At 36.2% G+C, this 14,962-nt stretch overlaps 1 protein-coding gene, 1 non-coding gene and 1 pseudogene across 11 annotated transcripts in view; 2 read left to right on the top strand and 1 right to left on the bottom strand.

The window, feature by feature from the left end:
- Positions 1-14,962, bottom strand: part of OSBPL8 (oxysterol binding protein like 8) — a 155,680-nt gene that overhangs the window by 50,920 nt on the left and 89,798 nt on the right. The gene's annotated exons all lie outside the window — the stretch shown is intronic.
- Positions 295-14,192, top strand: LOC122892268 (annotated as a pseudogene).
- On the top strand, positions 405-511 carry LOC122892774. Its single transcript, XR_006381463.1, has one exon. It is a non-coding gene; the product is annotated as a U6 spliceosomal RNA (small nuclear RNA).

The following is a 14,962-nucleotide window of genomic DNA, read 5'->3' as shown; positions in this document are numbered from 1 at the left end:
AACTTTTTACCAAGTTTGCTTATTAGTGATTTTAGGTAGTAAATTCTCTTCCTACTATCCTCCCCACTGCCTTAATGATACAGAAACCTATACCCCAACAAAATGGCTAAAATTAAAGGGATACTACCTTCCAAGTACAGATGAGAATGTGGAGCAACTGGATCTCTACTCACTACTGGTAAGAATATAATGGGGCATAACCACTTTGGAAAACTGTTTGAAAGTACATACTAAAGCAGAATTTATGGATATTCTAACACAAAGCAATTCTAATCCTAGATATACCCAATAGAAATGGTTGGGTATATTCGTCAAAGTAAGATACAAAAATGTTCATAGCAGCTTTCTTCATAATAGCCAAAGTTTGAAACCAACTCAAATGGTTATTAAGAGCTGAGTAAGTGGTGCTCGCTTCGGTAGCACATATACTAAAATTGGAACAATACAGAGAAGATTAGCATGGCCCCTGCGCAAGGATGACACACAAATTCGTGAGGCATTCCATTCGTGGACGGGACTGGAAGAGATTATGCTGAGTGAAATAAGTCAAGCAGAGAGAGTCAATTATCATATGGTTTCACTTATTTGTGGAGCATAACAAATAACATGGAGGACAAAGGGAGATGGAGAGAAGGGAGTTGAGGGAAATTGGAAGGGGAGATGAACCATAGAGACTATACACTCTGAAAAACAACCTGAGGGTTTTGAAGGGGCAGGGGGTGGGAGGTTGGGGGAGCCAGGTGGTGGGTATGAGAGAGGGCACAGATTGCATGGAGCACTGGATGTGGTGCAAAAACAATGAATACTGTTATGCTGAAAAGAAATTTAAAAAAAAGAGTTGAATAATGAATAGATTTGCACAATGCAATGTTATACAGCAATGTAGTAGTAATTAAAGGAACCAATTACTACTACAGAAAACAACAGACACAATATTGAGTGAAAAAAGCCATGTCTTGGGGCGCCTGGGTGGCTCAGTGGGTTAAGCCACTGCCTTCAGCTCAGGTCATGATCTCAGGGTCCTGGGATCGAGTCCCACATCGGGCTCTCTGCTCGGCGGGGAGCCTGCTTCCTCCTCTCTCTCTCTGCTTGCCTCTCTGCCTACTTGTGATCTCCCTCTCTGTCAAATAAATAAATAAAATCTTTAAAAAAAAAAAAGCCATGTCTTTTCACACAGACAAAAAAAGCATATACTGTATGATTCCATTTATGCACAGTTGAGGAACTGTCAAACCTAATCTATAGAGTTAGAGGTTGTTACAGTGGTTTACCTTTGTTATAGAAGGAATGGACTGGGAGGGGCAAGAGGCAGTCTTATGTGGATCTGGGAAGTGGTTACGGGGTCTATATATAACTTAAAATCAAAAGGTTATGTATTTATCTATATGTAAGTTATGCCTCAATAAAAAAATAAAGGCTCAGCCTTCTCTATTCTTTCAGTTTATTAGACCTCTCCTGCTTTGACATCCATCCCCACTTAGTCTATATCCCTTTAACTTATTTTGCACCTAGCTAATTCTGATTAATTCATCAATAGTAATTAACATAATATTAATGAAAACAACAATAAAGGAACCAATATCCATTTGTAAGAACATTTGTGATTACGACACCATGCTAGATGCTTTACTTAGTTACTTTTAAAACAACACCACAAAAACCCCCACATACTAACTATATTTTATATAATTAAAGAAAAACCAACGTTCACAGAAATTAAGGGACTTGACAATGTTAGTAAGTCAAAGTATCAGAGCTGATTCAAACTTAGGTCTAACTGTAAAATTCATGCTACTTTTAGAATGCTAGGTGCCTCTCAAGACCCAAGGACACCTCTTCTAGGTGGCCTTGCTCTGATTGTATAGGCAAAGTTAGCTCTCCCCTTCTCTGAGATATATAGCATTTCATACATATTTGTGCTACCCCATTTATCACAATATACTTTCAAGTATTTGTTTTCATGTTCATATTCCATACTTGACTGTGAATTCCTGTAAAGAAAGGTCTAAGCCTTATTCACCCTTTCATACATAAAGATTTGATTATTTGATCCAAAAATTAGCAAAACTGGACTCCAGTTATTTGTAATCATTTTATTAAATATGTAAAATATAGAACAGCTTCAGAAAATGCATAAAATGTAAATGTATAATTTAATGTATACAGTGAATACTGGCAGAACTACCACCCAAATAAAAAAAAAAAAAATAGTCAAAATCCCGTAAGATCCTCCCTACTCCCCAGCACCATTCTTGATCACAGTCTAATCTTCTCCTCAAAGGCAACCATTTTGACTTTTGCAAACATTCTTTACCAGCACGTCAAGTACATATTTCACTCATTTTCATCGCATATTGGAATCCAATTGCATGACTATACCACTATGTATCTATCAATTGTAGATAGGAATTTGGGTTATTCCCAATTTGTCCCTCTTATCAACAACGGTGGCACAAATATTCTTGGCAGTGTATCCTGGGAGACACACATATATATACCTACCTGTGATTTTCTCTAAATTCTAGAATTCCTGGGTTATACTATATGTGTATCTTCAACTTTGAGGATACCAAAATGTTTACTTTCCTACTAATAGTATGTAAGAGTTCTCCTTTCTCCATATTCATGGTAACATCAATATTGACAAGTTTTTTAATATTTCTGCTAATTTGTGGGGTGCGTATATCAATGGTATAATGAGGTTCTAGTTTGCATGTCCTTGACTATTAATGATGTTGAGCACTTTCTCATGTTAATTAGCCATTTTAACATTCTCTTTGTGAAGGACCTTCTCAGATCCTTTGTGCATTTATTTTTTTAAAAGATTTATTTATTTGAAAGAGTGCACACATGCAAGCGCTTACACACCCGGGGTTGGGGGGGTGAGAGGGAGAGAATCTTCAAGCAGGCTCTCCACTGAGCTTGGAGCCTGACAAGAGGCTCAGTCCCAGGGCCCATGAGATCATGACCTGAGCCAAAACCAGGAGACGGATGCTTAACTGACTGAACCACCCAGGTGTCCCAATCCTTTGTGCATTAAAATATAAATAAATACATTATCTTTTTCTTAATGATTTATGTAGGAATTTTTTATGTATTCCAGGACCCTTGCCAGCTATATGGTACAAATAATTCCCTATTCTTGTCTTTTTATTACCTGCATTTTTTTAAATAAACCAGTCTTAATTTTAAGGTAGTCAAATTTAAGCCATATCATTCTTTAAAGATTAGTGCTTTTTGGTCTTAAGAAAGTCCTCCCTAGGGACGCCTGGGTGGCTCAGTTGGTTGGGTAGCTGCCTTCGGCTCAGGTCATGATCCCAGCGTCCTGGGATCGAGTCCCACATCGGGCTCCTTGCTCGGCAGGGAGCCTGCTTCTCCCTCTGCCTCTGCCTGCCATTCTGCCTGCCTGTGCTCGCTCTTCTCCCCCTCTCTCTCTGATAAATAAATAAATAAGATCTTTAAAAAAAGAAAGTCCTCCCTATATCTGTCACCATAAAAATATTTTTAAGTAGTACAGTAATACAGAGTTTACTTCCTCCCACTAACCCAATGGAATATTATCCCTAAATAAATTAACACCAAGTCCTTAACTTCTAATTTGTTAACAGAATACAATTGCTATCATCAACAAGATATAACCTTTTCATATAGTTCCATAATAAATTTGGGTCAATAAATGTTTAGATATAATAAAGCAAGCTTATGCTGCTTCAGTCTTGCTAAAATGAGATTATATGTACATTATTTACAAATGCAGACTGAGTAGGTATTTACAAAATATAAATAGATTAACTATACTAAACACAGCCAAGAATCCAGAAATTTTACTAAAAACAACAACAACAAAATACACACACACAACAACAAAAAAAAAACTCTGAGAAGTCAAAATATACTAAAAAGAAACCCATCTGTGCACTGAAGCTCACACACAGTTTGTCCATAAAGTGATTTATTTGCTTATTTACTCAAATTTTCTGGTACTATTCTAGAGATTGGTCCAATAATCATATCTAGAAGTTATACCTAAGACTGGGGAAAGAAAGAGATGAGCAGACATGAACTTAAAAGAAAAGCACTATGGTGTTACTGGAAATACATGGGCAGGTGGTACCATTTCTATATTATAGCTCAGCATAAAGACAAAGGCCATACCAATATATTTCTTTAGGAAACTAAAATGAAAAGAAGATTATGTTCAAAGTAGTAAGGCAAAATGATCTTAAAATACCACTAATGTAGAACCTCTCCTCTAATAACGTTAGGTAAAAACAAAAGTATCTAAAATTTTTTTTCAGTACAATGAAAGGTCCCAGAAGAAATACAGGTTTTATTTTTTAACTGGAAAAACAACAACAACATCTTCATCTTTATGAATAGAATTCCATTCTAGAATATTTCTTATCTGATAAAATGCAAAATACTTTAAAGAGTTTTCCATCATGGCTGGTTGCAGTACAACTATTGGTTGTAAAAAGGGGAATATGGAAGCCTCCCTATGAATATAATTTTATTTCAAGAATTAGAAAACAAAGCCAACCATTTATTTTTCCATTCAAACAAATCAACCCAGGGCGACCTTCAATATACTCTCTGACAAGAGAAACTGACAATTCTGCATTTAGTTACCTAATTAAGTAAATACCAAACTTTTAAAAAGTGAAGTTTTCTGTTGTGTAGTAGAGTCACATGGTTATTCTTTAATATTAAGTAGACTCATTGCATGAAAGTCAGCAAACATTTGCTAGCAAGCTTGCTAGCTTAAAAAATAAAATAGAGACATACACAGAAATAGAAGTAAATCACATTGTAAAAGCAAACAGAGTACTTAACAACTTAAAATTTTTTCAGTATGTTGTATTTTCAAAGCCACTTCTGAACAAAGACAAACACTAAAACATACACCATTTTGAGAACATAAGAAGCATGATAGTAACCATGCTATACTAAGAAGAGGAAATACAGATTATGAATGCTGTTCAAAGCTTATGCTCCTTAGGCAACAGTTCAGGACTATGGTTTCCAATTCTTTTTTGAAAGAATTTTTTGAAAGAAAATGAAATCAGTGAATTTATAATAATGTATTTTTATTGTCCAGGTACCACCTTCTACAAGATGTTTCACGATCTCAAAATAATGCATATATCAGCTATCAGAATGAATATTCAAAAAAACTGAGAATAAATGTTAGCACGAAGCAGAAAACATAATACAAATTTAACAAAATGTGTCAGAAAAATCTATAGATGGTTAAAGTAAGCACCAGTTTCAGTGATTTCTTTGCCATAAGTATTAAAGAATATTTTCATTTTAAAAGAAAAATATAACCTCAAAAGAGTAGACAAATTTATGTTGCAATTTAAAATTTTAAAAGGAAAAAAAGATTTTAAAATATATATCCAAACCTTTGCTATAATAAATCTTTTTCATACAATTAAATTTAAGATCTATTTCATTAACCAATTATTTAATGTCTAAATCATAGCTGTCAAATGCCCAATTTTATTTTTAAAATGTTACCTTAAATGTTACCTTAAAAATAACAATTTCTTAGCACAAACTAATTATACAAAAACACATCTAACAACAAGAAGGCTATTTCAAAAATTATACTTAGAAAACTTCACTTTAGTCAGCATTTGAACTATTAAAGCTTAAGCTAAACATCAATTTAACACAGTTACTATTCTGAAGAAAACAGCCAAACAAGTACCAATATTAAATATCTGGGTTTTATTGGCAAAAACCTCAGATTAATTTGCTTATTTATAGAATTTTACATCTATCTCAAGTCTAGAAAAAGGTTTTAATTTTATCAAAGGGCCATAATATTTATTTCTATAATTAAAGCAAAAATTCATGCTATCAGCAATGCAAGATTTATAATTCAGTGAATCATTAGTTCTCAAGTTTGAGTGTAAGAGATTTTAATGGAAAACATGGAAAAGCCAAGCCATATAGCAGCAGTCACTAAAACTGAACCTTTCACTACAGAATCTGTTTCATTTAAATAAAAGCAATTTTAAGATTTTGGAATATTTAGTTTAATGAAAAGCCTGCAAGAAATTAAGAAAAGAAGGCAAGATTAAATAAACAAACCTGGCAAAGAAGGAGAAAGTTCATTGTATCCTCCAAATGAAGCATTCCGGACAAGCTTTCGGCCATCAATTCGCGGAGGAAATAAAACAGGCGAAACCACAGTACAGGAAGAAAATCTACGTTGTTGTGAGCTCTCTTCTTTCATGGCTTAGAATGGCTATTTAACATATATTTTCGCTCAAAAGGCTAATTAGATCAGTATGGCAAGGAGAGGCTTTTCTCTCACATCTAAATGTAGCGAAACCCACCAGCACAAACAAAGGACACACACATTTAACAGCAAAGGAGAAGGACCAGAGACTGTCAAATCAGCAATAAACAGAGAAGGCATTAAGCCTTGCTAATGGATTGTTGTGTTGTTTTTGTTTTTTTAATGAACTGATAAACGTGAAAGGCTATTCCACTAATGTTTTACCTTTTTATCAAAGCAGCAATGCCCTGAACTGAACAGCTGCTTTAGTAAAACAAAGCAAGATCAATAGAGATGTAGGATGAAGTAAAATGGAACCCTTTCTCATATCCGTTATGTTTTTTGTAGTATCTGCCACACTTCCCACCTCTTCAGATTCCTTCCAGTTTTTGCTTACTTCATATATGGATATAAATATAACACTGTTTATCTTTCCCGAAGCCTCTAGATCTGTATCTAATCCACTACTTGCTTCAGCCATATTTAAGAATTCATAAGGAAAGATATTCTCTCAAGTACAATTTTGATGGATTCTAACAGCTAAAGTGGTAACAAATATTTAAGTTTTATCTCTAGCAAGGATATTTGAGTCATTAAGACAATGTTAATGCAAACCAATCCAGAGGGAAGACTGAAAACACCAAAATAACAGAGTGCTCTAATACATGTCCTCTTGAAACAGATATAAGTTGCTATAGTTCCTGTTCATTGCATTTATACTTTGCAAAATATATCACCTACCTATAAGGATTTTCCACTTAAAACTCTATTTAAAGAAAAATGTGACTTTATTATCACAATAACAAATGGACTATCTTTCTTTACTAGGTTAAAACTAAGTTACTGGTATGATCTCACATTATTAAATCTAATAGTAAAGTACAAATAGCCAAATTTATATACTATGCTATCTCTTTATAACTAACCTTTAAAATTTCAACTGACCTTTAAAAATAAAAATTTCATTTTTATAAGTACCTTACTATATAATCTCAGTTTCCTTCCTACTATTATGCATACATTTCAAGGCTAGTTCTCCACTCAAGATACAATAGCACCCCATATAATCTAAGTCTGTCTCTCTTTACTAGAAAGTACACTTAACAAATTTCCTTTATGTAACATGTTCTTTATTGAGTTAAGATATTTCAAAAATCAAAGGTAAAAATAAGTTTACAGTTGATAATTACAACTACAAACAAGAATTTGGGTTGTTTTGTTTTGCTTTTCTCCATGTTATGAAATATAAATGACCATTAATTATAGACGAGAGAGCAAGAATTATAATTCATTCAATGGTGCTTGACTCTCAAGGCATTATAATGTTAATGTGGTTCAAATCCTAGCTGGATGCATTCAATTATGTTAATTTCTATGGGTCTCTGTTTCCTCATCTATAAAATGCTAATAATATTACCTATATTATCAGACTGTTATTAGGATGAAATTGGATAATATATGTGAAATCTAGAAAGTTTTCACATTAAAATGGCAGAATGAAGACACTAACCTAATGTGTTCCCTCCTAAAACTAAAATTATAAGAGAGGGTAATTTCTTAAAAGCATAAAACAAGTATGTATTCCACAAGTATGGATCCAGGATAGGATACAATAACAACATATATTTGACATTGGAAAGCATGAGATTAACAAGTAGTCACTGTCTTGCTGAATCACAAACCAGCAATGGTAAAAACTGAGAACCAGCCCTATTTATACCAAAGAATCCTTTTGTATATAATTCATAACACGAAGTTCCTCTAGATCAGGAATCTGATAAGCTATTGACATCACCAACAATTCTGGAACCAGGACCAAAATATAAGCAATGCTTTCAAAATTGGAAGGAAAATGACTTCCAACTTAAAATTCCATACCCAGCCAAACTATCAATTACATATTAGGGTAAAATAAAGATATTTTTAGACATATATAGTCTAAAATTTACTTTCCATGTAAATTTTCAAATCACTTACTAGAGTAGTCCTTCTCACCTGGATTCATTGGGCCTACTGCATTGAAACATCCACTTTTCAATATGAATTAACCTTTTTTCCCCAACATCTATAATGGCAATACCCATGCACCATAATCCTTGGAAGAACTGAGAAAATATTCACTTAAATTATTTTCTTAAGGCCTTACTTCCCTCATATGACCCCACTTGAGAATGAATATCATAGAATATGTATTTTACCAAAAAGTGATAGCAAAAGTAAGAATGCATGGGATACAGGAAACAGGATACTCAATATAAAAGAGCTTTTATCGGGGCGCCTGGGTGGCTCAGTGAGTTAAAATCTCTGCCTTTGGCTCAGGTCATGATCCCAGGGTCCTGGGATCAAGCTCCACATCAAGCTCTCTGCTCAACAGGGAGCCTGCTTCCCTACCCCGCCCCACCTGCCTCTCTGCCTACTTGTGATCTCTGTCAAATAAGTAAATAAAATCTTTAACACACACACACACAAAAAAAAGAGCTTTTATCACTCAAAAAGTCCCCCACCAATGTACCATTTCTTTGTAAACCAAGGACAAGCTGTTTGGGTGAACTCTGCCCAACTTTTTTTTTTTTTTTTTTTTTTTCTGCCCAACTTTTTTTTCTGACTTTGGCTTGTCTTGATAGTATGCTTATGAAGTTTCTTCTCTGTTTCCCCATGCCGTGATGTTTGGATAAGGTGAGTACACTTGCAGTACACTGAAGTGTTCTTTTATTTTTTTAAGAAGATTTTTATTTATTTATTTGACAGAGAGAGAGACAGTGAGAGAGGGAACACAAGTGGGGGAGTGGGAGAGGGAGAAGCAAGCTTCCCACTGAGCAGGGAGCCCAATGCGGGGCTCAATCTCAGGACCCTGGGATTATGAACTGAGCCAAAGGCAGACACTTTATGACTGAGCCACCCAGACACCCCTCTACTTTTTTTTTTTTTTTAAGATTTTATTTCTTTAGAGAAGTTTTAGGTTCACAGCAAAATTGAGAAGAAGATAAAGAGATCTCCCATATACCCCTGCCTCCACATATGCAAGATCTCCCCTATTATAAATTCCCCTCACCAGAGTGGGACATTTGTTCTAATTGATGAACCTACATTGAGACATCATAATCACTCAAATTCCACAGTTTATCTTAGGGTTCACTTTTTTTTGTTGTACATGCCATGGGTTTGGACAAATGCATAATGCATAATGACATGTATCTATCATTACAATATCATACATATTTTAACTGCAATAAAAACCTGTACTCTGCTTATTCACCACTGCCTCCCTGCTAACTCCTAGAAAGGAATGATCTTTTCACTGTTTTTCCATAGTTTTGCTTTTGCCACAATGTCATGTAGAACTCTAATGAGTAACATTAGTTCAAAGTCTCTGTTGTTGGTGTTTCATTTGTCTTTATTTCAGCACCAACACCTCCTGTCTTACTTACTGGACCATTATGATAAGTATTAAATAGCCCCTGACTCTTGCTTGGCTCCAGTTCTTCAGGAAGGTTTTGACTCTTCTTTGCCCTTTGTTCTCCCTAGATAGTTAAGGATAACCTTATCAAGTACCATGAAAAAATCCAGTTGAGATATGAATTCAAAACACCTTTAACAGATAAAATCAATATGAGAACTGACATACTAATAATATTGAATTTTCCTACTGGAAATATGGTATGCCTCTCCATTTATTGAGAATACACCATTTTAGTCTTATACTTTTCTACATAAAGATACTATGTTAGCTTTTTTAGACTTATTGCTAGGTGCCTTACTTTCTGTTATTTTTAAGTGCTATTTTTTGAACTGCATTTTTCTAACCATTTGTTTCTGGTATATACAACCACAGTTAACATGTATCCAGTAATTTCTTAATAACTTAAATAATTTACCTATGAATTTGGGAGAGCTTCTATATAAACAATTATACTAACTACAAATAAAATTTGTTTTCACCTTTACTTTTATTTCGTTTTATCTTATTCACTAGCTAAATTCCAAGTACAATGCTGAAATGAAGTATAGATGGTATACACCTTTTGTTCCTAATTCTAACTTTACAAGGTTAAAAGATTCCTTCTATATTTCAAATACATTTTATTAATGGGATAATAACATAGTTTTTCTTCTTTAAGCTGTGTGTTACATAACATCATAGTTGTTTTTTTTTTTTTTAAGATTTTGTTTATTTATTTTAGTGGGGGGAGAAGGAGAGAGAATCTGAAGCTGACTCTGGACTGGGCACAGAGCCAACTTGGGACTCTGATCCCACAACCACAAGATCATGACCTGAGCCAAAACCAAGAAATCAAGCCCCCTGGCCCCAGCATGGAGCCTGATTTTAAGAGTCTCTCTGTCCCTCTCTCTCTGCCTCTGCTCCCGCCCCCATCACCTTTACCCCCTCTTAAAAAAATAAAAAATCAAACCCAATTTCAGAGACATTAAAGTAGGAGGAGGGGTCCTTTTTCAGACTTAATGAAATACAGTTTTTAGGCAAGACTGGAATTCTATTTTTCCATAAATGTTCAGTAGAACTTGTTTGTAAATCTATCTTGGCCTATGATATCTTTGTATAGCTAATTTATAATACTAATTAGAATACAAAAATCACAAGAATTTTCTATTACTGAATAAATTTTGGGAAGTACAATCTTTCTAAAAAATTTTCAAAATTATTGGCTAGTTATTTATATCTTTTAAACACCTGCCTATATTTTTAGTTGTGTCTTTTTTTAAATTTTTTTAAAAATTTATTTGACAGACAGAGATCACAGGTAGGCAGAGAGACAGGCAGAGAGAGAGGAAGGAAAGCAGGCTCCCTGCTGAGCAGAGAGCCCGATGCGGGGCTCGATCCCAGGACCCTGGGATCATGACCTGAGCCGAAAGCAGAGGCTTTAACCCACTGAACCACCCAGGCGCCCCTAATTGTGTCTTTTTTTAAAAAAAATTTTTATTTATTTATTAGAGAGAGAGAGAGTCACAAGCAGGCAGAGAGGCAGGCAGAGAGAGTGGGCGAAGCAGGCTTCCTGACAAGCAGAAAGCCTGATGCGGGGATCCACTACAGGACCCTGAGATTATGACCTCAGCCAAAGGCAGAGGCTCAACCCACTGAGCCACCCAGGCACCCCTAGTTATATCTTTTTATTCCTCATGATCATTTCCCCTAATCTTGCTCAAGTTTTGATAATTTTTTTAAAAGATTTTATTTATTTGATGGACGGAGATCACAAGTAGAGAGGCAGGCAGAGAGAGAGAGGAGGGGAAGCAGGCTCCCTACTGAGCAGAGAGCCCAATGTGTGGCTCGATGTGGGGCTCGATCCCAGGACCCTGGGATCATGACCTGAGCTTAAGGCAGAGGCTTTAACCCACTGAGCCACCCAGGCACCCCGCAGTTTTGATCATTTTTATTAGCCTTTTCAAACAATCAACTTTGTCTTTCTTGCTCTCACCTACATCTATTCTCTTATCTTTATTCTTTCCTTCCATCTACTTTGCGTTTATCCTATTACTTTCCTAATACTGAGTAAATGCTTACTTAATTCATTACTTTTCAGCTCTCCTTCTTGTCAAGTATCAGCATTAAAACTATTACTGTTGGGGCGCCTGGGTGGCTCAGTGGGTTAAGCCTCTGCCTTTAGCTCAGGTCATGATCCCAGAGTCCTGGGATCGAGCCCCAAATTGGGCTCTCTGCTCCGCGGGGAGCCTGCTTCCCTCTCTCTCTCTGCCTGCCTCTCTGCCTCCTTGTGACCTCTGTCAAATAAATAAAATATTAAAAAAAAAAAAAACTATTACTGTTTAGGGTGCCTGGGTGGCTCAGTCAGTTAAGCGTCTGCTTTCAGCTCAGGTTAAGTCCTGGGATCAAGTCCTGCATCAGGCTCTCTGCTCAATGGGGAGTCTGTTTCTCCCTCTTACTCTCCCTCTGTGCTTTCTCTCAAATAAATAAAATCTTAGAAAAAACCAACAATTATTAATGTTTAGATTTTCTGCTTGGGAATGGTGAGGCTTCCTTAATCAGAGGGTTGCTGTCTTCCACCCTTTAGTTATTTATTTTAAAGACTGTATTTATTTATTGGGAGAGAGAGAGAAAAAGAGCATGTACACACAAGAGGAGAGGAAGAGAGAGACTCCCAAGCAGACTCTGTGTTGAGAATGGAGCCCAAAGTGGTGCTCAATTTCACAACCCTGAGATCATGACCTGAGCCAAAATGGAGAGTCAGACACTTAACTGAATGAGCCACCCATTCATCCTTTTGAAAGGTTCCCAGCATAATCTTTCAATATTGTCTTTAACCCATCAAATCACATTCTGGCATTTGTAATTTTAATTGGTGCAGACGCAGGTCTGGATGGCAGGCAGTTTATGCAGATTCCCTCTGATGGTGGCTTGTTACCTCATGTGTTTACTGAGTTTTCCACATCATAATGCTATCTTGTTGTTTTGTTTATACACGAGCTCGAAACTGAAAATCAGTAATTTCTGGAGGCATGTGTTTAAACCTCTCCTCTAACAAGTATCTGCATTGATTCTTCCAGGCACCTGGGAATACTAATAACTCAAGATCATTTTAAACTAAACTGAAGGGTGTTTTTGTTTTTTGCCCCAGAGACTGTATGAATTCTGGCCCCGAGCCTACAGTAGTGTATGTTTGTGCTTCTCAAAGAAGAGTTCCTCTCTCACCCATTCTACCTGGAGTTACAAACAAGATAGGCAAATACACCATCATCCTTCTCTTTGGTTATGTTTTTCAGGTTTGTTTTGTTTGTTTTTTTTTAAACTAAGAAGGACTCCTTTTTTCACACGAAGATATCTCCAATCCAAATTTCCATCATTAATGGGCCACAGACCTTTTCTCCCTTTTTCTCCTTAAACTCAAGCTCTAGACTTTCAGAAAGTAGCAAGTGCTAATCAGGACAAATGCTGGCTCCAGAACTCATCACCTTTCTGGATTCTCACTTTTAATCATTCTGCTCCACCTGCTAATTCCCTTACTTTGTTGACAGTTCAACCATACTTTTCCTTTTTTTTAAAAGGGTTAACAAAAAAAAAAAATATTTATGTGAGAGAGAGAGAGAGAAAGAGAACGAGTAGGGGGAAGGAGACGGAGGGAGAGAATCTCAAGCAGATTCCCCTCTGAGCACAGAGTGACTCAGGCCTTCATGTTATGAGCCTGAGATCACGACCTGAGCCAAAATCAAGAGTCAGATGCCCAACTAACTGAGGTGCCCAGGCACCCCTTAACTGCACTTTAAAAACAAAATTTTATTCATTCATTCATTCATTCACTCATTTCAGAGAGAGTGTGAGAGAGAGAGAGAAAGCATGGGGTGGGGGGGAGAAGCTGACTTCTTGCTGAGCAGGGAACCCAATGCAGGACTCGATCCCAGAACCCTGGGATCACAACCTGAGCTGAAGTCAGACACTTCACTTGACTGAGCCACCCAGGTGCTCCCCAAACTGTGTGTCTTAATGGCACAACAGTAAAGTTTGAAATATGGGATGCAGCTGGCAAGAACAATACCATAGCATGAATGTACTAGAGAGGAACAAAGCAGTCATAGTTGTAGATGATATCACAAATGACAAGCCCTTTGCCAGAACAAAAAATGGATTAAAGAACTTAAGGGCAAGCCAATCCTAATGCTGTAATAGCTTTATCAGGAAACAAGGCTGACCTTGCAAATGAAAGAGCTATCAATTTCTAGGAAGCACAGTCCTGTGTAGATAGAGTTAACTGTAAGCACAGTTACTCAGGGAGACATGAGCTAAAACACTGACGAATGTAAATGAAATATTCATGGCAGCAGCTAAAAAGTGGCCAAAGAATGAATGACTGAATCCAGGAGCAAATTCTGTCGGAGGAAGAGGAGTAGATCTACTGAACCCAGAGAGCCAACTAGGAGCCAGTGTTGTTATAACTAAACCTCCAGTTTGAACTTGCTGGAATATTCTTCTGCTTCCTAAATGTTAATGAGAGTGGAAATGGAGCACTTAACTGGCCCAGTGTGACTTCCATAAAGAAGAGACTTATGATAGAGTCAATTTCTAATACTGAATTATTTTAAGTGTTTTGAGTTTAATTTTTAATAACATGCACGTGACCCTCTGACTAATGTTTCAGAAGTAGAAGTGGGGAATGTGCATGTGTGTGCATGTTTGTTTCCTTGGATGGTTAGGGGAATCATTTCTCAACAGCGGGGATAGAGGCAAATGATGATGTAGACCCAGAGTTAATCAGCCAGCTCTATGAAAAAGATTAGGTACTTATTAATTTAGGCTTTTCAAAACCACTCTTTTTTGAAGGAGATTCTACAGATATATATGCTTAGCTACAGTATTCAGGCTACTGGTAATTTCTCTTAGTATGCGTACTTAAGATGAACATTCCACATTTTAACAAATTAATCATGAGGAAGTCCCACATCTTCAGGGGGAGAAAACAAACATTAATGGCATGGACATTATAACTAGTCTTGGTATTTTTAGTGGGGTAAAAAAAAAAGTCAAATGTATCCTCATCTTGTTTTAGGTATATGGAAAGTGTTAAGTGCACCTTAATGGACAGTGTTCCCTTCAAACATGTGAGCTCTTCAACAGAAATGAAACAAATCAGGCATCTGTGATTTCTGTTTAATCAGAGCTGGTCACTACATAGGTTTTGTTGTTTTGGGCAGGGAGCAGGTTTTTGTACT

The sequence above is a fragment of the Neovison vison genome, chromosome 12 (assembly GCF_020171115.1).
Source record: "Neovison vison isolate M4711 chromosome 12, ASM_NN_V1, whole genome shotgun sequence".
Taxonomy (NCBI): domain Eukaryota; kingdom Metazoa; phylum Chordata; class Mammalia; order Carnivora; family Mustelidae; genus Neogale; species Neogale vison.
Note: the sequence above shows the minus strand (reverse complement) of the source record. Positions and strands in the feature narration are given on the sequence as shown.